At 38.2% G+C, this 26922-nt stretch overlaps 1 protein-coding gene across 1 annotated transcript in view; it reads right to left on the bottom strand.

The window, feature by feature from the left end:
* Positions 1-26922, bottom strand: part of bmpr1ba (bone morphogenetic protein receptor, type IBa) — a 117509-nt gene that overhangs the window by 67798 nt on the left and 22789 nt on the right. The window contains exon 2 of the mRNA XM_079815879.1: positions 18569-18625. The gene's annotated coding sequence lies outside the window, so the exon portion shown is untranslated. The remainder of the gene's footprint in view (positions 1-18568; positions 18626-26922) is intronic.

The following is a 26922-nucleotide window of genomic DNA, read 5'->3' as shown; positions in this document are numbered from 1 at the left end:
ATGTTTTTTCTCCACATCCAAGTAATGATCTTTATATTGTGGATCAAATACAGTAGCGATGCATACAGGGGTTCAAAGTCTGCCTGACTAAATCGTGTGCTAACAGCCTCTAAGAGTGCACTTGTTTTCGCTCCTTGGTCTGTTTAAGCCTCTTTGTTTAAAATATGCTTTAGTGCTGCAAGTAAAGGTATAACATCTGCCACAGATGAGCTTATCTCTTTTGTTAGCTGCTAAAAGGGGGCGAGAAGAGAACGTTCTCAATTATTCTCGTTTTTACCTCTCAGACACGTTAAAATGGTTCCACATTGCCAGCATGTTTGCTGCACAAAGAGTGCGCCTCTCACTCTACGTTGGTTGCCATTTGATCACGTCATTAAAAACGTCATTGTTCGGCAAAATGTATTCGTCTTTTTACTTAATTTCGGTTGCCGAACATTCAGTGCATCCCTACAAATGCATATGCAATAAGGTTAGCTGCAAAAATAACCCTGTCCACGCCTTTTCAGCGCTAATGTTTCACTGCGTGTCTTTAGTAAATCCTGACAGTAGTTTAACGGCAAAAGAGGGTTTGCACTGGCGCAAGCGGTTAGTAAATATTTTCTTATAAATGACACTTGCTTTTAGACTATTTTTAATTTGAATCAATCAGTAATCACCCATAACCCCCTTATCTAGTGAAATCTAGCATTATCAGTTCCCATTTAAATAAAATCTACAACAAAAAAAAAATTACAGAGTGCTTGACTCTTGCTGTCAGGACACAGACAGAAGCAGAGGATGAGGTAAACTTAGGATGTTTATTAAGACAGAGACACGAACACAGGTAATGGGTAATGCAGACAATGATGAGCACTAGCACTTCTGAACGTCACTTAGCTGAGGGTTCCAGAGTTTGTAGAATGCTGGGAAATGGCGGAACGAGGAACTGAGACGAGGAAGGCGTTGAAGGAAGACAATGGGATCTCAGGTGAGTAGCGGGTAAGGAGTCCAGGTACGTTTGACAAGACCAGACAATAATGAGCAGGGAGAGTGTGCTTATAAAGTATCTGTGATGATGGGGTGCAGGTGCAGGTGATCAGTACTCCGGGGATTGTGAAGGAGTGGGCGGAGTGTGGAGATCTGGTGACGATGCATGTCTGATGGTGGATGATGGCTGTGACTCTGTGACACTTGCATTGTCAAATCAAGATCATGACCAAAAATTGTTGTGATGTTATTTCCATCAAGAGGTGCATCCATTTTGGTCAAGTTCTTGTATTGCCAATGTAAGAGTCCAGCACTCTGTAAAGTCACATCCCAAAGACTTCCAATGAATTTAAGGTCTGGACTCTAAGCCTGATGAATTTTGACATTGTCATCCTGGAATATGGCCATGATGTGTCTTCCCACATGGTTGTTTAAGAAATGAAAAGCTACACACTCCTTCAATTAGGGTTAGAAGAACTGTTGCCAGACATATAACATGCTAGAAACATAATAATCACTGCAATTATGATCCAATCATTGACTCTTAAGCATTTGACAATTTAAATCCAAAGAGCGACTTTTTTTAGCCAGGCAGTGTATGGCACACCGATCGGCTGGGGAAACGGTTAAAGGGTCATTGGCTGATTATTAGCTGCCCGATGCTGTTGATTTCAGATGTCATGTCACTGCATGTTTCCACCAATCAGATAAAGAAAACATCTAATGTGAAACACAAGACTTCAGACACAACCACATCAGCACCAGTCACAAGTCAGTCAATGTAATCGAATCTGTGAAAGAAAACCCTTTCATACTGACAGAGAGAGCGAGATTGAGAGAGAGAGAGCGAGAGGGTGTTTAAATGAGTTAAAGACATTAGCACTAATTCAGTCTGGGCTATAACGTGTACAGCAAAAACAAATATTTTTTGTACATTCACGGCTCTCTCTGCCTTTACACACACTGAATTTACTGCTGTTTATCTGTGAAAACTGAATCTAATCTGAATTTATATGTGGGCCCATAAAGTATTTGGACACTTAAACACTTAGAAATATCAGTTGCACTTTACAAGGTTTCATTCATCAACATTAGTCAACTACAACCCCAAATTAGAAAAAGTTGGGACAGTATGGAAAACGCAAATAAATAAAAAAACGAAGTGATTTCTAAATTTACTTTGACTTGTATTTCCTTGCAGACAATATGAACACAAAATATTTCATGTTTTGTCTGGTCAACTTCATGTCATTTGTAAATATGCATCCTTCACTGTCATTCAGACCTGCAACACATTTCAAAAAAAGTTGGGACAGTAAAGCATTTACCACTTTGTAATGTTGCCATTCCTTTTCACAACACTTAAAAGACGTTTAGGGACTGAAGACACCAAGTGATGAAGTGTTTCAGGTGTAATTTTGTCCCATTCTTCCTGCAAACAAGTCTTAAGGTGGGCAACAGTATGGGGTCTTCGTTGTCGCATTTTGAGCCACACATTCTCTATTGGAGACAGGTCGGGACTGCAGGCAGGCCAGTCAAGTACCCGTACCCTCTTCCTCCGCAGCCAGGACTTTGTAATGTGTGCAGAATGTGGTTTTGCATTGTCTTGTTGAAAGATGCATGGATGTCCCTGGAAAAGATGTCTTCTTGAAGGCAGCATATTATGCTCCAAAATCTCTATGTACTTTTCAGCATTAATGGTGCCTTCACAAAAGTGCAAGTTACCTTTGCCAAGGGCACTGACACAACCCCATACCATGACAGACCCTGGCTTTTGGACTTGTTGCTGGTAACAGTCTGGATGATCCTTTTCTTCTTTGGTCCGGAGCACACGGCATCCATTCCTCCCAAAAAATACCTGAAATACTGATTCATCTGACCATGGGCGTCAGTTTGGTTTGAAATGTGCTGGGGACAGAGACGCATTCAGAAGTGCATTTTCAGAAGTGCTGGGTACATTTTTTTTTCTCTTTCGCGCAGGTCATGTTTTGAAAGACTATGTCCTGCAGCTTACTAATGTAAATAAATAAAAATGTCAGATGAGAGACATATTGCGGGTCTTATAGCCTATCTTACTCATGCCGACGAAAGCGCCCCGCGAATTCTTTAATATTTTTCATTTTTGCAATTTTTTTTACCACTTCATTATCAGAGTCCCACTGGAGCCCGTGTTTTTTTTATCCTCCCTATTACACATTAGTTACAGCCATTAAAATAGTTCAGTTTTGTTTTTAATGTCAAAGTAGATATATTTCGTTTTGTTTCTTTATTAAGTTAATTTAGAAAAATGTTTAAAGCATTTAATGTTTGTTAAAGTTTTTGCTTTTTAAAGTGACGACCAAGCGGCCGACAGTGAGTTAACCCAACACTTTAGCCTCTGAAATCAACACTTGTCTTGCTTATTAAATCCATAAAAAACACTTAAAGCATCGTTTAAACGTTTAGCCTATTATCACCACCATCACAGTAAAAAGGCATTTTTGACAAGATGAGGCAGGCAGATCGCAACGGCGCGCGCAAACAAAACGGGCTACACAATCTAAACAAATAATTAAAAATAAAAAACATGCTGGTTGTCTTACCTTTGGCTACACCTCTCTGCGAAATTAATATATATCCAATCTTCAATTCCCGTGCTATATGCACATTTAACGGAGTTCATGTCAACGAAATCAACCGATATGAGTATTTTATTCATCAGCTCTTTTCAACATCAAACACCGCATTATGAGAACGAGCAACCTAAACACTGGTAAGAGCATTTAGTCTCATTAATTTTAATGAAGATGATTGTGCTTTTGAGCATCTAAAACTTAGCTTATTTTCAGTTTCACTTGTGGCAGTTTGCGTGTTGGCTTGCTTTACTCATTTGCGGCGATGCGTGTTGCATATAGCGCCGTCCTATAGCCTAAAAAAGCCCGAAGCCCGGCCCGCGTCTGAGGTAGGCTATGACTGGAAAATTGGCCCGAAGCCCGGCCCTAGGGCGTAAAAAAGTCGGGGCCCGTCGGGCTCGGGCAGAAATGTAGGGCTCTACTTTGAGTAAGGCTGAAAGCGTCTTTCTTTTTAATACATTTCTTGAATGTCTCAATTAGGCCTACAGTAGGCCTAGCCTATAGATAATTATGATATTTGTGGCTGCACCGGGGTCCGTCATTACGCTAAATCATGAGCGGTCCATGGCACCTGCTACCCATGGCTGTTAAGAACTGTATAGGCTACATCAATCCATAACAACAATTTCGTGTTATGGGCACTGCCACTGATACAGGAAGAGCCTATTTTACGGAGCTTGCTTCTGCTTTTCAAACGTTTTTACAACAAAAGATGTCGTTTGAGTGGAAAAAATAATATGTGTGTGTCAGCAATGCTTCACCGCGAAATTGAACTCGAGGTTTAAAAAAAAAAAAAAAAAAGTGGTGGGTACAAAAGGACTCATGACGAAATCTGGTGGGTACGCGTCCCCCCCGTCCCCCCCGAAATCGACGCCTATGTATCTGACCACAGTACACGTTTCCACTGTGTGATGGTCCATCCCAGATGCCTCCGAGCCCAGAGAAGTCGACGGCGCTTCTGGACACTGTTAACATAGGGCTTCCTTTTGGCACAGTACAGTTTTAACTGGCATTTGTGGATGTAACTACATATTGTGGTACTTGACAAAGGTTTGCCAAAGTAGTCCTGAGCCCATGTGGTGATATCGCTTATAGATGAATGACAATTCTTGATGCAGTGCCGCCTGAGGGATCGGAGATCACGGTTGTTCAGCTTAGGCTTGCGCCCTTGTCCTTTACGCACTGAAATTCCTCCAGATTCCTTGAATCTTTTAATTATGTTATGCATTGTTGAATGTGAAATATCCAAATCTCTTCCTATCTTTATTTGAGGAACATTGTTTTTAAACATTTCAATAATTTTCTCACGTATTTGTTGGCAAACTGGCGATCCTATGCCCATCTTTGCTCCTAAAGGATTAGACCTTTCTTGGATGCTGCTTTTGTGCCAAATCATAATTACAATCACCTGTTGACATCACCTGTTTCAAATCACATCATTATTTAACCATTTTATCTCATTACTAGCCCTAAATTGCTCCTGTCCCAACTTTTTTTTAAATGTGTTGCAGGTCTGAATGACAGGAAAGGATGCATATTAGGGCTGCAGCTATCGATTCTTTTTGTTATCGATTAATCTATCACTTAATCGATCGATTAATCGGATAATTTTTTTCCCCGTGTTTTTAAACAACCAAAACAAATAATGCATAACGAAAATGAAGAGGAAAAGCTATTTAATTTATTAATATGCACAACAGGTTTCATGCTGTAATCTAGCGCTGACATCAAAGTAAATATCTTTTATGTAGATTTCTACACCTGCAGCATTTACCATTAAGCTACTAACAAATAATATATCATATGTGGTGAGCCTATTTGCTATGGTAACCTAGCAACTTGTGTGTGTGTGTGTGTGTGCGCGTGCGTGCGGCTTCATTGCAGTTTGGTACAGCAGAAATACATACATTCATTTTTAATAGAACCCTGCATTTGGCTTGCATCACTTGCATAGCGGTGCATTTAAGGTGAAGCATCCGTTCGAAAAATCGCGTCACAACATCACGTCCCGGTGTATACAGTGAACGCAAGCTGAAATTATTGTTGCGTGGCTACATAACAGTTTAAGCATATGTGATGCATTGCCACGATTGGTCTGACTGGCGCGAGAGAGAGAGAAGGGTGCGTACTAGCTAGTGTGTTCTGCTAGTGTGTTCCGCTAGTGTGTTCCGCTAGTGCGTGTGTGTGTGTATGTTACTGATTTTCCACTATCAGTTCTGCGCAGCTCTCCGCGCGCGATCTTCATCCCTACTTTCTGGGGCCACTGTAAATTAGATCTATCTTTATTATGGCACAAATGAATGATGCAAATTCAAATGAAGCATAAAAAGGACACTTGTGGTGTCCATATTTGTGTTTCTTGTTATTCATAGAGTGTGTGACAAAAGAAAAGACAAAACACATCTCCCAATTCATCTCATTTTCTGATGCTTTTATTGGTGATGAGTGCCTCAGACAGGTGCACACCCTCCATTTCGCAATTACCCACAATTATCTGCTCATGAACCTGAATGACTCAGCAAATCTGTAGGAATCAAGTTTTCTGCTTTGAATAGTAAATCAAACCAGCCACATATTGAACTTTTGCAACATGTCTCAACGTCTGTGAGAATTTTTTGGCCTATTTTATCATTCGCCAAGTTTAAAAATCGCAAAAAATGCACAGCACAGAACTAGGTGTGTTTGTTAACACTCTAGAGGGAAGGGGGAAAAACACACACACACAATCCTGCCAATGCAGTCAGGACAACACACACACACACACACCTCAGTCGTGCTGAACCACAGGGGAAAGACTTCACAGTGCACTGGCTTTTACGGCCGTCCCGTTTGGCAGTTGGGTAAAATATTCCGGAGCTAAAATTAGCAGCACGGCACAAAGACCCTCATTGAGAAGAACGTCTGGCATGGAAAGCAAAATCACAGCGAACCTGTCCAAACCGTAAGACAGCTCAACAGCTCCCGACGGTTTACCACAAGACCACATCTCCAGATAAACCTTCCTGAGAGTGAGGTGAATCTGATAGCGCCTCAATCAGACTCCGAATCCGTCTGATGACGCGCTCTAATCCTTAGCGCCACAACACCGGTCACCTTGGAAACTCGGAGGATTCCCTCAGAAGTCCCTAAGTGTGTGTGTCTTGCAGACGTCTCCATTTCAGCGCGAGTCACTGAAGGATTATACTCGCATCTCTTCTTTCACGCTGAGCTTTAACACACACAGAACAACATTGGCTCTGTTGAAAGCTGCTATCGTTCAAGTAGATACTCCAGAACAATAGACGGCATCAGCAAAGCTTCACAACACCACTAATATATCAGCCTATTACACGTTACAAACTAGTACACCGATATGAGTTTATCTATGGTCATATCTGAAGAGCCCAATAAAACGTCAATCAGAAAAGAAAGAATGCTAAAGGAGCCAATCAGAAAAGCATCTCGGGTTTTACACTCTCTAAGATTTTGCTATTTTAATGCAAAGGCTCTCTAGAATATGAAGCCCCGCCCCCTACATTATAAATAGACGCTGAAGCTGTGGCTGAAATCGGTCACTTGTTCACACATTTACCATTTTCTACATCAGTGGTCACCAACCTTTTCAAGCCAAAGATCCCTGACCTCAGCCTTGATGAAAGGCAAGATCTAACTTTTCCATCTGTCGATTTTTTTTTTCTTTGTTTAAGCAAATGTATTTGTTGTTTATTTGCTCTATAATAGGCCAAACTGGCCTTAAAAAAATTTGCCATTTGAAATGTGAGGCAACCACTGCATTTTAATCACGATTCAAACAAAGATACACACATGTAGCATGAGCAGTTGTTTTTGATTTAAATTAAGATTGCAGAATTTCAAGACTTAGAGCAAATACAGAATGGTCTGACTTTAGCTTTGTGAAATTGTTACATAAGACACACCTGAACAAAACAAAAACAGATGGACTGAATAAAAATGCAAATTCACTCTCTGACAGTAGGCGGTGCTTATGGAAAAGAAGCGTTTCCGCTGTAAAAATGCCATCGAAACTATTCTGAAGACAGTCAGTTTCGTTCAGAGATACATTCATGTAACCCCCCTCCCCAATTCAATATTAATATTTTTCTTCCTATATTTCAAGCATCCCGAACAGTTATCTTGCTGGCCCTATTTATACCTGGTCCACTTCATGTGTTTTTACAGATCGGATATCTATCTGATTTATCGGAACGATTCCATTTACACTTGGTCACGTAGCTAACGTTAAATGTGTCTCCGCAAAAAACGGATATAAATCCGATCTTCAATTCCCACGCTATAAGTATTTTTAACGGAGTTCACATCACAAATTGAAATCAACAAATATAAGCTGCATTTTATGGATCAACAGCTAATTTCAAAATCAAGGAATGCAATAGGAGAGAGAGTGGCATAAGCACTGATCATTTAGTTTCTTTACTTTTTTAGTTTTCGCAACTTTTACTTTCATTTGCGGCGGTTTGCTGAAGAGATATGATCGTCTGCGGCATTGGGTGCTGCAGTAGCGCTGTCATATCTGGCTACATCGGCCGATTTGTGCGGTGCGAATTTTGAGGTTGCAGAGAATACATTTTGGGTGCATACGGAGCGATTTTGAGCCTTGATAATGTGTTTGTAACGCTTTACACAGAGAGGCCGGATAGCTGGCCTGAATGGTTGTAGCCAAGTGTAAGCAAAACTCACGTATCTATTTCACAGGGGTTTATTATCAGCGTTGTCGATCCCACGCACACATGGGGCAGTTTGCAAAACACTCCACAAACAACTGCGTTACTGAACAGAAAATAAACGTGCAAAGAACAACAGAAATATTACACAAATGCGATGTTCACAGCTCGCGCTCCATCCACGAACTGCCCACTTATCGGCGAGTGAGTGAGTGCGTGCGCTCTGCCTTAAAGGAGCAGTACCTAATTCTACTTGTTACATGTTGTTTATTTTTCGGTAATTTATCGGGAGCTACCGGGACAGTGATAAAGATCTACCGGTCGATCGCGACCACTGTTCTACATGGTGAATGGCACATAGTGCACTATATAGGGGAAAGGGAACAATTCATACAGTGTAAATATGCTTTTCATTGGGGGGAAATGAAGTTTAGCTTCATGTTAGTGTCCCACGACAGCACAGAGCGGATCATATGCGCTAGTCAGTCGGTGCAGATCAGAAAACGTATCGGACCCGTTTGAATTCTGCACAGAATGCTGTATTTTAAAGCGATATGGAGATTAGGAGGAGAAACTGCGGCTTCACTGAGCTCAACGGCTCTGGCCGAGCTGTGATATAAACTAAACGCTATTGGTCATTTTTAAAAAGAGGAGGGGCTATTCAATATGCCCCACCCTGTTTTCCTGTTCCAGTGGAAATTACGACAACACACTGAATAATGCTGCGTGTTTCAAGGCACTTCAGTGGGAATTTAAAGTGAACAAAATGGATGAATAGATGCTGAAACTATATCAGGCCATGTCCACACTGATACGTTTTCGTTTGAAAACATCTTTTTCGCTCCGTTTTGGCCTTCCGTCCACACTGAGACGGCGTTTTAAGTCAACGAAAACATAGCTTTTGAAAATGCTCTCCAAAGCGGATGAATTTGAAATCGCCGTCTTCGCGCCGTAGTGTGGACTGTGAAGACGGAGGTATTTGAAAACGATGACAAATGTTTAATCATGTGATGCATATTGTACCAATAGAAACTGTTTACACCGCTATTGTGCCTGTTATGTGCTATTCACTTTCAAACAGTTGCTTAAATGTTACTTTGCACACTTCATATCACAGTCCTGCACGGATGACGGAAAATATACTTGCATTATTTGCTGTCCTGCGGCAAAACACGCGTGGAGTTGCGTTTTAGACCAAACATAATAATGGTTGACCGAGTGCGACCTGGACGCATCAGTGAATTGTGAGATATTTTGCTAAATAAAATGATCCTGCCAGAAGAATTGTGTGATAACTTTATGATGTCTGTATCACCTCAGTGCACTTTTATGAGGTTTTACGCATGCGCAGTAAGTTGAATTTGGCCTTTACTTACGTTTCAGTGTGGATGAGAAACTTTTGGAAAACATTAGTGTGGATGGAGAGCATTTCGAAACGAAAACTCAGTTTTCAAATCTATCCGGATTAATGTAGACGTAGCCTCAGATGGAGGCAGCGCCATCAGTCTCCCTGCATGACACACAAGCGAGCGGGTGAGTTTATGTGCATGTGAAAATGATGTATACTGCATCTCTGGGATGCAGGATAAATGGGTTGTGTGAGGGCTATCCGTCAGCAGTCTATAACTTTATAAGTGCATATGTGACTAGTGTCAGACATACACATACACACATACAGCCATGATCAGCAGTCCAGCCCCTGAGACAGGAAGTAATGAAACTCAACTAGCATAAGCTCTTTAACAGACGTGAGCAGTGGAGTGGGGGGTGTGGCATACCGGAAAGGTGCTAAATCAATCTTAATAGCCAATCACGAACATATAAGAGCACAGCAGGGCATCTGTGTAATGTCCCATGTGATAACTAGATTACAGTTTCTGCAGTAAAGGTGAATGTTGCTTGCCAGTGCTAAACTCACTGCTATGATGCTAGGGTGCATTAATTTGATCAAAAATACAGTAAAAACAATATTATTGTAAAATATAATTACAATTTAAAAGAACTGTGTTCTATTGTATATTGTATTTTAAAATGTAATTTATTCCTGTGATCAAAGCTGAATTTTCAACATCATTACTCCAGTCTTCAGTGTCACATGATCCTTCAGAAATCAGTCTAATATGATGATTTGCTGCTCAAGAAACATTTATGATTATTATCAATGTTGAAAACAAACAAAAAATATATGTATTTATTTATTTTAGTTAAAGAGTGCTAATCTCACAATTATAAAGTACTTCTGTATGCACGGCCCTCACGAAACCCAGCAAGCAATGTTGCGTTTAAAAGAGGTCTAATAGTCTGCACAGAATCAATCAGACTCAGAATCCATCTGATGACGCGCTCTAATCCTTAGCGCCGCAACACCCATAAATAGTCCGTGAAACGCCCACAAGTTACTATTCATCGATTGCGAAATCATGACAAGACACAGAGGAAATTCAAAAAAAACTTAACTTCACTCAATGTGAAGTAGAAGTTATCGTTGGCGAGGTTGAAAAGAGGAGAACAATTTTGTTTTGGAGGGCACAGTGTGGGCATTACTAATGCCAGAAAGGCACTTGAGTGGCAAAAGGTTCCAGACGCCAAATGTAGCCTCACAACCTCGGACCATGGCCGAAATAAAAAAGAAATGGTCGGACATCAAAGTCGTGGCAAAAAAGCGTCTAGCGCTGCATCGCCAGAGTGTGTCCTCGTTTGCCAGCAAGTCTTCTTGCTGTCTGAAGATGCGTTCACTCCGAATCCTTCCATTTGCCACATCTTCTAAGAGCGCAAGATCAGCCATTGTGCGTCATTACGTACGCATTGTGATGGGGCATTTTATTTCCATCCATTTAATTGCATCTGACAAGCTACAGATGTCGGTTATCATCTACGTGGAAATGGGAAATAGTTCAGTACAAATGTAATGTCTTGCAGCTTTCTGAATGGTTGAGACATAGGCCTACGTCATACGTTATTTTATCAAAAATAAAACTAAAGGCATATGCATGAATACCATGATTCTGAAGCTGATGAAGAAATTTTACTATGAAAAAAACAACTTTCCCCAGTGGACAATTAATAATCTATCTAGCTATCTATCTATCTATTCATCCATCCATCCATCCATCCATCCATCTATCTATCTATCTGTCTATCTGTCTGTCTGTCTGTCTGATTGTCTGTCTGTCTATCTAATTGCATCTATATCTGCTCCACCAGACGGACACATTGACGAGAATATCAGTTTTGTACATTAGCTATTTCGTTCGGTTTCCCATATTAATTATGAGGATGAATTGCATAACATGCCAATATTATTGCAGAACATATTTCACTTTTCTTTTTGCAAATATGTGTTCATTTGCATTTCTGTTGTAATTTTCATTTGATTTTGTTTGTTTTACACTGCAGATCGATCAAACGGGTGTTCGTGTAGGCTGTTAATTGTAAGACTTGCTTTGTGAAGTCGTCATGTTAATTATGAGAGGCAGTATTGCCATTTCTTTTACACAACGGTCTACAGTTTCACACTTTCACGTGTTTCTTCCATCTGCCGACGGTGTCGCCATTTCTCATTTCACCCATTTTTGTGCGTAGGCCTGGGTCAGAGCTTGCGTGAAGGACCGCACATTTTCCCGTCAAGTTTGCTTTTTATAAATACCAATTATTGCGTAGAGAGCGGCGTACGCCTTCATTTGTGCGTACGCAACGTTTATAAATGAGGCCCCTGATGTCTAGGCTAAAACAAGGAAAAATTTGGGGAGTCAATGTAAATTTAATAGATTTCAAACCAAAGCCCAAGAATAGACTATAGTCATCTAGAGCATGAACATGAAATCAAACACCTTGTAATCACTGTTGACGTCCATACATGATGGAATGTCACACATCTCGCAAGTTATTTTGGCATCAAGTTCAAGGTTATTTTGGCTAGAAGTGGGTTACTCATAGCAGGCCCACACGGAATCTACGCGCGCAGACTTCAGCAGAAAACTCAGCAGATTGTAGTGCCCGTCATTTGAGAAGAATACACAATCGCGTGAGTGATTGTGAGGGGCATTAGGCTGCGCTCATTTTTTTTTTTTGTGAGTGATTTTTAAAATGTCCAAAATAAAATTGACCACGGAGTTAAGGAAACATCACTTGTCTGCAAAAAATTACTTATTTATAGCTATTAAAAATAGTTAATTTATTTACTTTGGTAGGTATTTATTTATTTTGCTCTATTTTGATATGAAATTGTTTTTTTGATGATTTGAGTACAATCCAACTGATAAAGTAATATTTTCTCCATCTTTTAGTGGATGTACTATAAGAGATCTATCTTTGTTTAAAAAACAAGTTGTTCTATTTGGATTTGGATTGTAAACCAAAAGTTAAGAAGTGAATATTTAATATTTTATTTGGAATTCTTTTAAGTTCCAATATTCTTCGATCTTTTTAACACACAATTCCGCAGATTTTTTCAAAAATTCAGCGCAGAAATCACAAAAATAGTCCACAGATTCCATGTGGTCCTGCTCATTAGCCAGAGACTATATCCGTTCTAGTATAGTTAACTGAGAAATGAAATGAAATGACGGCTATTGCTTGCCAAGCTAGTCATTTCTAGATTGTCTTTCTTTCTTTTATCTCCCTCCTCAAAGCGAGAAAATAGGTTTGTGGGTCATCGGGATGTGTGGTTTTACGGTATATTATGCACAGCGGTAGAAACGTGTCATTTTGATTTACTGTTTATACCACGGAAGACCAATTTGGACAGCTATGAGTGGAGAAAACAGCTTTACATTATTCACACATGAGCGTATCGAAGAAAGATGAAAAGTACAGTTTAGTTTCAATTTGACGCATTAATATAGAGTTCAACTGATGTGCAAGCATATAAGGATCGCATAACCTCAAACAGGTCTCATTCAATCAAAATCTAGCGTTACAACTATTTGTGATATGAATTATCATCTTTTCATTTACTTTTAAATCAAGAGAGAATAATCAAGTAGGGTTTAATTTCTAAAGTATCCAGAAATGAAGCTCTAGCGTAAGTTCTGCCTGGAAGATTCAATGTTACGTCACTTATTACAATCAGACCTAACCAATCATGTCCTAATACTCGGAGTATAAAAGATCGGTACTTACTAATGTCTGAGTTCACAGATGCTGACGCCAACATTTCCCTCCATCCTCCCCACCACCACCAGGATGGTCCCTGCCTATACCTTCATCTCCTGGCAGGAAATGCCTGCGAGACAAGAGCTACGGACAGAAAGAAACTCTACGCCAAAGAAACTCTAAATATAATACTTGCTGGTCTGTTAGTAAAATTGTTACTTCATTGTACTTCCTCTGGCCTCCCGAGTCTTTCTGGTAGAAATAGATATTACCACATGGTTATAATATATGAGCCACTTTTTCCACACAAAAAAAGACTGCTACCGTCATAAAAAATTACTCATACTATGATATAAATTTTGGGTCATGCCGCCCACCCGCAGTGGGTGGATTGCAGAGAGTATTTGCCTTTTGGACAATGGAAAAATGACTGACTTTTATGAGTGTGTGTGGTGTTTTATTCGGCTGGTTGCCAAATCTTTTCAGAGAGACAGTATAATATCTGACAGCCATTAATCATAAAACGCTCCTGGGATTTAAATGGCTCAATTTCCTCTTGATCTATATCTCTTTTCAGCAAGCGATAATATCAGCCCTGCAGACACCAGTGATCTCTCTGTCACTCGCTTATACACACACACACACACACCTGGGTCAATGGGAGGTGTGTGTGATCGTATATTACCTGAGGAATGTGCCGTGATAACATTATTTCCTGTATGATAAATCACTCAGTTGAACCTGAAGCCTTTATTGACTCGCTAAACTCCAGATTGGATATTCTCAAATGCTTTAAATCTGTAGCTTTATCAACTGGGGTTCAGGAGAGCTACTGAGGCCTGCAGAACAACGGCTGATCCCGTAGGAAAGAAAATCACAAATGAGATCTCATTACTATATCTCAATCGTTTCTCATAGACAACGAGATTAGAGAGAGCAAACTGAATGCCATGGATAAACATGAGGGTGGGTGGGTGAGTGAGTAAATAAATTTGACATTCTCCAGCAGTTTATAAGGATTTTTCAGAATATTTTTACTTTAAATTACTACTAGGGGTGTAATGAATCACTTGTTTTCCTGATGCATCGATTACAAATCCTGCCAATGCATATGCACTGATCATGAAATGTGGATTTTTGAATTGTGAATCGTGACTTTAGATATACGGTGCACTCATATTACTATGAATAGGAGAAAGTTAGTCCAACACACAATATACGGTGGAATAAGCCCCGCCTTCTAAATAAAAGAGCCAATAGCCAATTGGTAAAGTCATTGCGTCCCTGCAGCTGCCGTTAGAAGCTCTGGTTGCTACAAAAACTGTGTTCTGAGACGTGCACATATGCATTGGTTGGTCCAGCCTGAAAAATTATTTTTTTTGTCATGCTTTGATAGACTGGGTAAACCCAGCCTGATCTGCCGGTGATTTGATTTCGCCCTGCAGCTCAGGCTGGAAACCTGTACATTGTTCTATCCTGCTACGGTTACAAATTTGCGGGGACCAATCACAAACCGGCTTATCCACTATTGGCGGGTTTAACACAATGACGGATTGTCTGATTGTAGGACTATCCAATTGCGTACAGTCATTTGAACTATGCCCGTTGATCACACCTCTTGTGCAGTAGAAAATACAAAGCAGACTCCCCAGACCAATGTTCAATCTTAAAAGAGTGAGCTTGGTCTGGTGATAGCCAGACAAATGATTTGAGCATTTAGAAACAACATTTACAAGTTGTCCGATTTTATTGATGATAAATAATAAGAAATAAAGAAAGACAGTTGTTAAAGGCACAATATGTAAGATTTTTTTTAATGTAAGAGACAAATGATTTGAGCATTTGGAAACAAAATTTAGAAGTTGTCCGATTTTATTGATGATTTCAAATATGTAATATCTGTAAATCATACTTTAAAAAATAATAAAAACTTACATAAATAATAAGAAATAAAGAAAGACAGTTGTTAAAGGCACAATATGTAAGATTTTTTTATGTAAGAGACAAATGATTTGAGCATTAAGAAACTAAATTTACAAGTTGTCCGATTTTATTGATGATAAATAATAAGAAATAAAGAAAGACAGTTGTTAAAGGCACAATATGTAAGATTTTTTTATGTAAGAGACAAATGATTTGAGCATTTAGAAACAAAATTTAGAAGTTGTCCGATTTTATTGATGATTTCAAATATGTAATATCTGTAAATCATACTTTAAAAAATAATAAAAACTTACATAAATAATAAGAAATAAAGAAAGACAGTTGTTAAAGGCACAATATGTAAGATTTTTTTTATGTAAGAGACAAATGATTTGAGCATTTAGAAACAAAATTTAGAAGTTGTCCGATTTTATTGATGATTTCAAATATGTAATATCTGTAAATCATACTTTAAAAAATAATAAAAACTTACATAAATAATAAGAAATAAAGAAAGACAGTTGTTAAAGGCACAATATGTAAGATTTTTTTATGTAAGAGACAAAAGATTTGAGCATTAAGAAACAAAATTTACAAGTTGTCCGATTTTATTGATGATAAATAATAAGAAATAAAGAAAGACAGTTGTTAAAGGCACAATATGTAAGATTTTTTTTATGTAAGAGACAAATGATTTGAGCATTTAGAAACAAAATTTAGAAGTTGTCCGATTTTATTGATGATTTCAAATATGTAATATCTGTAAATCATACTTTAAAAAATAATAAAAACTTACATAAATAATAAGAAATAAAGAAAGACAGTTGTTAAAGGCACAATATGTAAGATTTTTTTTATGTAAGAGACAAATGATTTGAGCATTTAGAAACAAAATTTAGAAGTTGTCCGATTTTATTGATGATTTCAAATATGTAATATCTGTAAATCATACTTTAAAAAATAATAAAAACTTACATAAATAATAAGAAATAAAGAAAGACAGTTGTTAAAGGCACAATATGTAAGATTTTTTTATGTAAGAGACAAAAGATTTGAGCATTAAGAAACAAAATTTACAAGTTGTCCGATTTTATTGATGATAAATAATAACAAATAAATAGGGTTGGGTATCGTTTGGGTTTTTTTCGATTCCGGTGCCAAACCGATACTTTTAAAACGGTTCCGGTGCCTAAACGGTGCCTGAACCGATACTTTTTTTTTTAAAAAGGCCACAAAACGAGGTGGATGACATTAAATGGCTTTTTATTTATTTATTTTTTATTTAAATTGAACCATTTATTAAAAGTTTAATGTATACTTAAATGTATGAATATAAATAAATACAAAACACAATTTACTTATTTACAAATTCACAGTAAAACCTAAGCCACCTAACCCAACTACAACAAGCCTAATATAACTCTTAATTACAATAATAACAGCAGTAGTCTGTATTCTTGCTCTGCTACTAACCAGCTTCGAGCTTCAGCTCTTTTTTGAAATATGATCATATTCTCTGGCTAAATATTTTAGAACGCATCGTCTTAATGTTTCCATGGCGACGCGTCATGTTTCTCACATGACACACAGCAGCCGCAATAGCGCTGACAGCTCAGCTGTATCGGGTTAATTTCGTTTTTTCTTTTTATTCAAAATATTCACAAACTACTTAACTGTGTCACGAACTATCTGATGTTCAAATGTGTGAGTGAATGTGTGTTAGTTGATCTATAAAGCGCAATGGGCGGCGCCATGTTAGTTTGCGCCTCAGAATCGGATCTGTCGGATTTACAACACTTGAGATCATTCTCGTCTCACGAAATACATGAAAGTAAGTGACCAGTGAACTGGAAGAAGAACAGAGTAAACTATATAGTTACTATATAATGTGCATGTATCTGATGTGAATAAAACATGTAACGTTAGTCAAATTATAATCGTCTGAAAGGATTGTCATTGCCGCTTTCATTGACATCAGGGTGTGTTTTTTGCTAGTAGCCTACTTATGAGCATTTAAATGTCTGAAACCTGAAATAAACATGATGTCGTTGAAAACACTGAATAGTTGTCATGAGTTGTGATGTGACCAGCGCTGAGCGTCTGTCTCTGGCTCAGCCAAAGCGCGAAAGCACGTTTGAATTTTGGCACCGAAATGAGGAACCGAAATCTGCGTTCTGATTCGGTCCGGTACATACCGGTTATATAAGTACCGGTGCCATATTGGAACCGGATTTCGGTACCCAACCCTACAAATAAAGAAAGACAGTTGTTAAAGGCACAATATGTAAGATTTCTTTTATGTAAGAGACAAATGATTTGAGCATTTAGAAACAAAATTTAGAAGTTGTCCGATTTTATTGATGATTTCAAATATGTAATATCTGTAAATCATACTTTAAAAAATAATAAAAACTTACATAAATAATAAGAAATAAAGAAAGACAGTTGTTAAAGGCACAATATGTAAGATTTTTGGATTAAGATATCCATAAACAACTAGAACAATGTTATATATTTTGTTGACTCGTGTGCTTATAATCCCAAATGTTTCCAAGAATGTTTAAATTCAGAGAAATAAGCGATTTTAAGCAGGACACAGACCGTGTGCGTGCGTCGTCTATCAATGAAATCATACCCGTGTTAGCCTCGCTTTCTTGTTTTATTTTGTAGAAACCATGAAAACACCAAAGATACTTTAATATATGATGTGTTTTATTAGCAACTGTTTGGATACATTCATGGACAGAAAACTAATCATTGTTATATAGCTCAACAGTAAGTCTTATTATCTATATCTGGTTTTCTTGATTTATCACGAGTATGTTTTACCATACCTAATATTGATCTAGCTCACTGCAGTGCAACAAGTGTCTCATAGTAGCTGCCGAGCGAACGCACAGAGTAGCATTATAACAACTTTCAACACACTCAAATAATGTATCTAATATGATAAAACTGCGCTGCGTTACCCCACATACGCATGAGCGCAGGAAGCGGAAGCGCACATCTGCGGCATAATAAAAGGCGTCAATCAATTTACGCTTTTGTTTTGAATAAGCGACCTCTAGCTGCAAAAAAAATTACATATTGTGGCTTTAAGATGATGATCAATAAGTAATATATTTTAACTGTTTTTACTTATTTCAAAGCTTTTGTCATCTTTTAAGCACTGACTGCCTGGTTGAGAATCACTGAGCTAATCCATGCCAATATTTTTCTAAATGCTAATATTGCAACTATATCTTTAGGCCTCATGATTCATAATCCACCTGAAGAATCAATACTCCTCACCTTTCTAATATAAGGACTCTCCATAACCAGCCTGCAGTCAATCAGAATGCAGATCACCTGTTAAGAGAAAACACACTATTAAATACGTGACACTTTCCCTACATACTACGTATGTATGAACACTAGTAGATAATGATCCAATAAATATTAAACTTTTGGGCCTGACACCTCTCTTGAGTCAAATGATGCAATCAATATGACATAAACATGAAAGTGTGTGAGTTAATGTGAGCAGTGTCAGGGCGAGGTTGAGACTAATGGAGCTCAAACAGAGACTCCCTTTGAGTCACATACATGCACAACCACAATTTTATACACACACAGCATGTCTGAGTTACATTCTGCTAGTCATATTAGCATGCTAAACCCAAAGGAAGTGAAAAAATATCTAAATATCTAATAACACCCAAACATATGTATAGCGCAAGCATGCTATTTTTGTTGACTTTGCACACTGGCAGTTTAGAGACAGTGAGCTTTGTTGATTATAACAAGAGTGTTCTATTTTTTTTGGCACTAATTTGGCACACTTGCACATGTAGACAGTTTTGTTGACTCAAACCGAAGCATTTGAATTATGATGTCTTTGCACGATTTCACTTCAGACAGCTTGGCAGTGTTGCAATTGTTAACTAAAACTAAGGGCGTTATCAGACCGTTTGCTTTGATCCGAAACAGGGACATTTGTTACAATATTGCATTTTCTTCTTGGTTCAGTTCACTTTCGCAAGGCAACATTTCAAAGTGTACCAAAATGTGTTTATGCAAGTCACATGCGAGTAAAACTGTCCTCTTATTAGGCAGAGCTCACCTTTACGTTCCCTGCGTCATCCATCAAGATGGATTGACAAGTTCACGCCGCGGGCTTATTGTGGCTTCATCTGTAGCTGTCGTGAGTCTTACGACTGTACCCTTGATTCCCGCTCTGACTGATAATTACATATATATTAGGGATGCACGATATTATCGGCAGATAAACGCATAAAATATAAAAATCGGCATCGGCCGATATGAAAAAATTATGCCGATATGCCTTGCCGATATGATAACGTGTTGATACGAGCCTGCAATAACTCACGTGTGCAAAGACTGCTATAGCGAAGATCATGTCAGCAGTGTGGACATTCTTGAAGTGAAAACAAGCAAAAACATTGCATGTATGGTGATTTATATTGACAGGTTTTAAATTCTGCCTTGAATTTGTGAATGTGCACAGAAGGACGTGACCGTCAACGCAGGGTTGCCAGGCTTTCCCAACAAAACTAGCCCAAAATAATCGCGTCTCCCCCACTCTCTAGCGCGCGCAGCAGCCTCCAAAGCAGCAGAAGCCTCCTCCAGGTCCTAGTGCCCGCCCTCTAGAATGTTATATATGTAAAGGGGAGCACTGTTGTTGTTACAGTAATAAAATGAAAAGTAGAATACACAAATAAATTGAAGTTACTTCTTTTTCTGAATAAATAAAGAGTAATGATGTCAAATCACAAGCATGACACTTGTAAATTAAATACTTTTATATACAGTTTATTAATCTGGAATACAATTTTATGAAAAGGATGATGAAAAATAATCCAAGGAGCACTAAAATAATTGTGTGTTTTTTATTTGAAGCTAAAGACAGCATCATCTGATGTCATGCCACCCCTATGTGCACAAACATTCAATACAAAAATAAAATATTTAGGTTACAACTGCATCTGTGTGGGGTGAAAAATATTAAAAACTTTATTATTGTTATTTTTAGAGAAAATATACTTTTATTATAAAAATAACTTTATTAACATTTATTTATCTTTAACAAGTATCCTTTTAGTAAGGGGATCTCAGACATCTGAAATCAGAATGAAAAAAAAAAGTTTTTGCTCAAAATGGTGGTTTCCAAACAAAGGGAAAAAATTAATATATATATCGGTATCGATATCGGCATCGGCCAAAATGAGTTGAAAAATATCGGCATATCGGATATCGACAAAAATCCAATATCGTGCATCCATTAGGACCATGTGATATATCAGTTTTTCTTTTTTAATAAATCTGCAAAAATGTCAACAATTCTGTCTTTTTCTGTCAATATGGGGTGCTGTGTGTACATTAATGAGAAAAAAATGAACTTAAATGATTTTAGCAAATGGCTGCAATATAACAAAGAGTGACAAATTTAAGGGGGTCTGAATACTTTCCGTACCCACTGTATATATAACGCAGTTAGAGTGGGACTCAAGGCATCGAGACAGCATTCTCGCAATGCACGAAGAAGAGGGATTATACAATGTTTTAAGATGAAGAGGCACTCTTTGGTTTCCAGCTGTGATAACTAATGTGATCACTCAAACAATCAGACACACTCCCGTTATGAATTATGAAACCGCTTGGTTCGGATTGCTTTCTCACCTCAACCGAGCCGATTGGGCCGAGACCAGCTCGTTCAGGACGCTCTCAAAGTGATTGTTTTGGCGCGGATCCGAGTCAGATTGCCATTTTCATAAATGCCTAAATGAACCGAACTATAACATATAAAGCTGAAATAAAATATAGATATTTTATGAAAAACTTAGACCAGTGGTCACCAACCTTTTCAAGCCAAAGATCCCTGACCTCAGCCTTGAAGAAAGGCAAGATCTACTTATAGATTTTTCATGGCCGATTCAGAGTTTTTTTTTATTTATTTCGAGAACATCGTTTTTTTTTTTTTTTTCTTTGCTTAAGCAAATTATTTTGTTGTTTATTTGCTCTATAACAGCCCAAACTAGCCTTAAAAAAATGTGCCATTTGAAATGTGAGGCAACCACTGCATTTTAATCACTACCCAAACAAAGGTACACACATGTAGCATGAGCAGTGTTTTTTTATTTAAATTAGATTGCATAATTTCAAGACTTTATTCAGCTTTAGCTTTGTGAAATTGATACATAAGACACACCTGCACAAAACAAAAACAGATGGACTGAATAAAAATGCTAATTCACTTTTTGACAGTAGATGGTGCTTATGGAAAAGAAGCGTTTCTTTGGGTACCGCTGTATGCCATCAAAACTATTCTGGAGACAGTTTTGTTCAGAGATACATTCATTTACCCCCCCCCCCCCCCCCCCCTCCCCTCCCCTCCCCTCCCCTCCCCAATTCAATATTTATATTTTTCTTCCTATATTCCTATATTTCAAGCATCCCGAACAGTTATCTTGCTGGGACTATTTATACCTGGTCCACTTCGTGTTTTTACAGATCAGATATCTGATTTATCAGAATGATTCCATTTACACTTGGTCACATAAATGTGGTGTCTTCAATTCCCACGTTATATGCATTTTTAATGGAGTTCACGTCACCGAAATCAACAAATATGAGCTGCATTGTATTGATCAACAGCTAATTTCAAATCAAGGACTGCAATAGGAGAGAGAGTGGCATAAGCACTGATCATTTAGTTACTTTACTTTTAATGATAATGATTGTGTATTGAGCGTCTGCAACTTTTACTTTCCTTGGCAGTTTGCTGAAGAGATCTTCAGCTGCAGTAGCGCTGTCATAACTAGCATCGGTCGATTTGTGCTGTGTGAATTGAGGTTGCAGAGGATACATTTTGGGAGCATAAGGAGCGATTTCGTGCCTTGATAATGTGTTTGTACGGCTTTACACAGAGAGGCCGGATAGCTGGCCTGAATGGTTGTAACGTTAGTCAAGTGAAAGACTTGTATCTGTACGTATCTGATATTTCACAGGGGTTTATTATCAGCGTCGTCGATCCCACGCGCACATGGGGCAGTTTGCAAAACACTTCACTAACAACAGCATTACTCAACAGAAAATAAACAGTGAGAGCAACAGAAATATTACACGCATGCATGCGGCGTTCACAGCACGCGCTGCGTCCACGGCACGGACTGCCTTCTGCATTAAAGGAGCGGTACATAATTCTACTTGTTACATGTTGTTAATTATTTTTCGGATATTTATCGGGAGCTACCGGGACAGTGATAAAGATCGACCAGTCGATCGCGATCGACGGGTTGGCGACCACTGACTTAGACTAAACGAAAATTAGAACTTCCTTGACAACTAGCTGTTATGAAAATAGAACTAAAATTAGAGATATACAGTATATAAATATTAAAACCCCAAAAACTACTATAAAAATGACAAAAGCCCATCAAATTACTAAAGAAGTTTTTAGTAGTGATGTCGACTTTGCACACTTGCAATGTAGGCAGCTTTGTTGATTAACTCATGTATTGTACTGTTGTTTTCCCTACTATCTATGCTTATAGTTGAGACAGTAATACAAACGACTTTGATTATTATAATTTAAAGTTAGCAAGAAATGGAAGTTGCAGCCATATTGACTGTATACAAGTGTTGTTAACAGTGTTGTTAGTTTAAGTTAACAATATTAAAAAAAATTTTTTTGTTAATTTAGCTTCATTTTATCTTTATTTTTTAATTCAAGCAACGAAATACTAGCGCCCGGTGAGGCGGCGGTAGTGGTATACCAATGGTATTTTGTGTGCTAGTTAGTGAAGAAGTGTTTTTCGGATCATTGGCAAGGTTTCAAAATTATCATTTAATAATTTTCTTATCAGATGGTGCCACAAAGGTTAAGTGAAGGTTACTGCGAAGCAACATTTGCAACAGGAATGACACACACTAAACATTTCAGTTTAGTACATTTATTAGTTAATAAAAAATATCGCAATACAATTCCTGCCCTTAATTGTCCTTACTTTACTGACCTTCCACAAAAGCTGATGCATGACTACAACAGCGTCCTGGCCCTAATACATGAACAACCCGCTGTCTGTACTTCACCTGTCACTGATGCTAGCACCCATGCCTTGTGATGGGATACGTGTAGGCTCAGGCTCGGCTCAATGTCCACTTTTAGATCGTTTCCGACAGATACTGATACAAGGTTTTCAAATTGCTCATCGCCTTACCATTACAGGCTACTGAATCTAGAAAATAGCTAGAAATGCTACGTACGTTTAGTTCGTTGAGGTGTTCCCACATCGTTAGCAAATTTGGATAGCTTGAATGACTGTCAACTGTTGAATGTCAATAAGCTAAGTTTCCATCCACCTATTTTTATGCGCATTTTGGGATATCGCATCAAAAAATGCTGAATGGAAACGCCAAGATGCGCATGAATTCTATAAATGTGCATAGAAAAAAAAAAAAAAATTCGCTCGTTTGAGTCGGATACACTTTCTATCCAATACGAAAACGTGCGCATAAGCTACGATGGAGATGCATAAAGTCCCACTTGTTTACTTCGAAATGGAAGACGCTCCCACTTTTGACGCAAGGCTTCATGGGGCGTAGGAAACTTGTGGATAGACTGGACACATAATACGCATGCGCATGATGCCAGCGTTTACACAAATTCGAGTTTTTGTAGTTTACATGGAGGGGATAACGGTATCGTGTAAACGTGCACTTTGAAATGCTGTTGTTGTGTAAATGAACGGCCAAAACGCATAAAAAGTTTTCCGTTTATAATTGAAAACAGTGTTATGTAAACGCCCAATTAAACGTGAAAATCAGAAATGTTGATTTAGAAACAAAGTGAAATAAATAGGCTTAATTTGAAGTATTACAATTGTATTAAAGCTGCAGTCCGTCAAAATACATTTTTGAGCAAGTGCACAACCAGCATTCAAAACCATATCCTTACTAGGGATCGACCGATATGGATTTTTTTAGTGCCGATACCGATTTTTTTTTCATCAGCCTTAGCCGATGAGCGATACGGGCTGCCGATTTTCTTGAGCCGATATTTGGAGCCGATACTGCTTTTGCTCCCTCAATTTACATCATAAAAATGACACAATGATCAGGATGATAATTTAAAATTTACAATTTAAAAAAGGAACATTTATTGAACTAAAAAAAACTATATTTAACAAATAGTAAAAACAAGTGAGGTAGAACAAGAAAAAAAAAAAAAAAAAAGAGTTCAGTGGTGAAAATAAATTCTGAAAATAAATATTTAAGCATAAATAAAATATTTACACTATTGCACACAGTATCAACAAGCAAGCAGCATAATAAAGTGCACACTGACTGTACTATACTTTTAAAACTATTTACAACCTAGTCATTTAATGGTTACACTCTAAAAAATGCTGGGTTAAAAATAACCCAAGTTGGGTTGAATATGGACTAACCCAGCAATTGGGTTGTTTTGACCCAGCGGTTGGGTTAAATGTTTGCTTAAAACAACCCAATTGCTGGGTTAAAACAACCCAATTGATGGGTTAGTCCATTTTCAACCCAACTTGGGTTATTTTTAACCCAGCATTTTTTAGAGTGTAGTGCACTTAACTTAATCTCTTGTAGAGCAACACCAGCGGTAATTCAGGAAAAAATCTCCCAATGCTCCACGTGAAACTTCAGTCTTTCGACCATCGTGTCAATTCTCAATTGATTTTGATTAATATGCGCGAGGGAGAGCAAGACAGTTTGAAGACGGTGAGAGCTGCCCTGTGGACGCCTGTCTGTAAATAATGCAGGGAAAAAAATATTTAGCCGATGCCGATACTAGGGGTGCACCGATCCGATATTAGGATCGGATATCGGCCGCGATACTGACAAAATAGCTGGATCGGGGATCGGAAAAATTAACAGATCCACAAGCCGATCCAGGTGTTTTTTTCCATCGCAGCAGAACCTACGTCATTCGTCAGCTTCACGTGTGTCGCATGCTAGAAGGGAGCGAGCCAGAGAGTCGGCTGTGTGGAGGAGATATTTCACGCTTGCCACGCCAACTAGTTCGTCGCTGTTTCGAGGGTATTACTGCAAAGTCAGGGTCTTTCCTGCATTGACATTTTTTTGACGGCCAAAGCCTAATTTGATGAGTTATTGTGATTTACGAGCGATGTAGAACAGATGCTGCGCTTGTGACTGAGTGACAGAGAGACCGATCTGAGAGCTCCTCCCCCGCGCGCGCTCTCTGGGTCTTCAAAATAATCAGTGTTCGCTCTCATATTTCACATATTAATCCAAATCAAAAGCTCGGAAGACCGAAACCATGTTGCACGTGACACATTCGGACAATTTTGTCCTTGAATTATCACTGGGTGTGACCAGCTGACATAAAGCATACTTTCAATAAGCGGGAGACAAATTATATCCAGTTATGAAGTGTTTTCTGTGTGTTGACATCTTTCGCGATGTTCTAACAGACGGGATTCGCACACAACGCGTCTGCTAATGTCCGATTCGTGACCTAATGACTCCTTTGAACCGAATCATTTTAACGACTGGTTAGAACAACTGATCTGTCCAACACTGAACTCATGAACTCAGTTTATTAATTTACTCAGAACGCAACTGAAATGAGAACACAAGTGTGCTTACCCATTTTAGCAAGAGTGGGTAGTAAGAATTATTTTTAATTATCAACAGTATTTCATCTTATTTCTGTTGACAATGTGTAGTAAAATAAATAGGCCTAGCCTACAATCATTTAATCTGGAGTGAGGTGAAACCAGAACAAAGTTGTTATTAGCTAGCTGAAAATTTTTATTAAATTGCATATGGTAGAAAATTAGACTATTTGTTAATTTGTAATGCTACTTTTTAATATTGATATGATTATATACCAAAACAATTATCTGTAGTGTAAAAAATGTTTGGTAACTGTCAGATTACTATTGTATGTTTGACCAATACACTGTTTTTTGTTTCCACTGCTACATTTTATTTATTTAAAGAAGTTAGATTACATTCTATTTTAGATTTGAATGCACAATTGTTTTTTAAATAAATAAGAATTCAACACCTTACATACATCTGTTATTTTGTCTTAGTTATGTTTAGTTAGTAAAGTCTGGTGCCTTTAGTCTCTTCAAGGAAGGTATAAGGTGGAAGATATACAGTTTATTATTAATTCAACAATATATCGGATCGGTATCGGGTATCGACAGATACACAAAGCCCAGGCATCGGTATCGTATCGGAACTGAAAAAGTCGGATCGGTGCACCCCTAGCCGATACACGTAAAAATCGCAAATATCGGCCCGATATATCGGTCTAACACTAATCCTTACCTTAGCCCGATTCACAACGGTAAGCTTGTAATAATGTGATATAATTTGTGTGGTACTGGTAGCTTTCCGCGGGAAATACGAGCTTCCGCCGTTCATCTTTGTATCATTACATCACGTCTGTATACATAAAGGAGTCCAGGCTAGTAGGCTATAGCACGTGTGTGGACGCTGCAGGTGGCGGATCGTTTGTGGCCTCTTTATACAGCAGCTGGAATATCATTTTGATAGCGGCTTGTAATCGAGAAAGTTCAAAACGACAATCAGCGTTGACAACTGGTGCATTGATAGACAACCCACACATACACCTCAAC

Source organism: Gobio gobio (assembly GCF_949357685.1).
Source record: "Gobio gobio genome assembly, chromosome: 4".
In the NCBI taxonomy this organism is placed as follows: domain Eukaryota; kingdom Metazoa; phylum Chordata; class Actinopteri; order Cypriniformes; family Gobionidae; genus Gobio; species Gobio gobio.
Note: the sequence above shows the minus strand (reverse complement) of the source record. Positions and strands in the feature narration are given on the sequence as shown.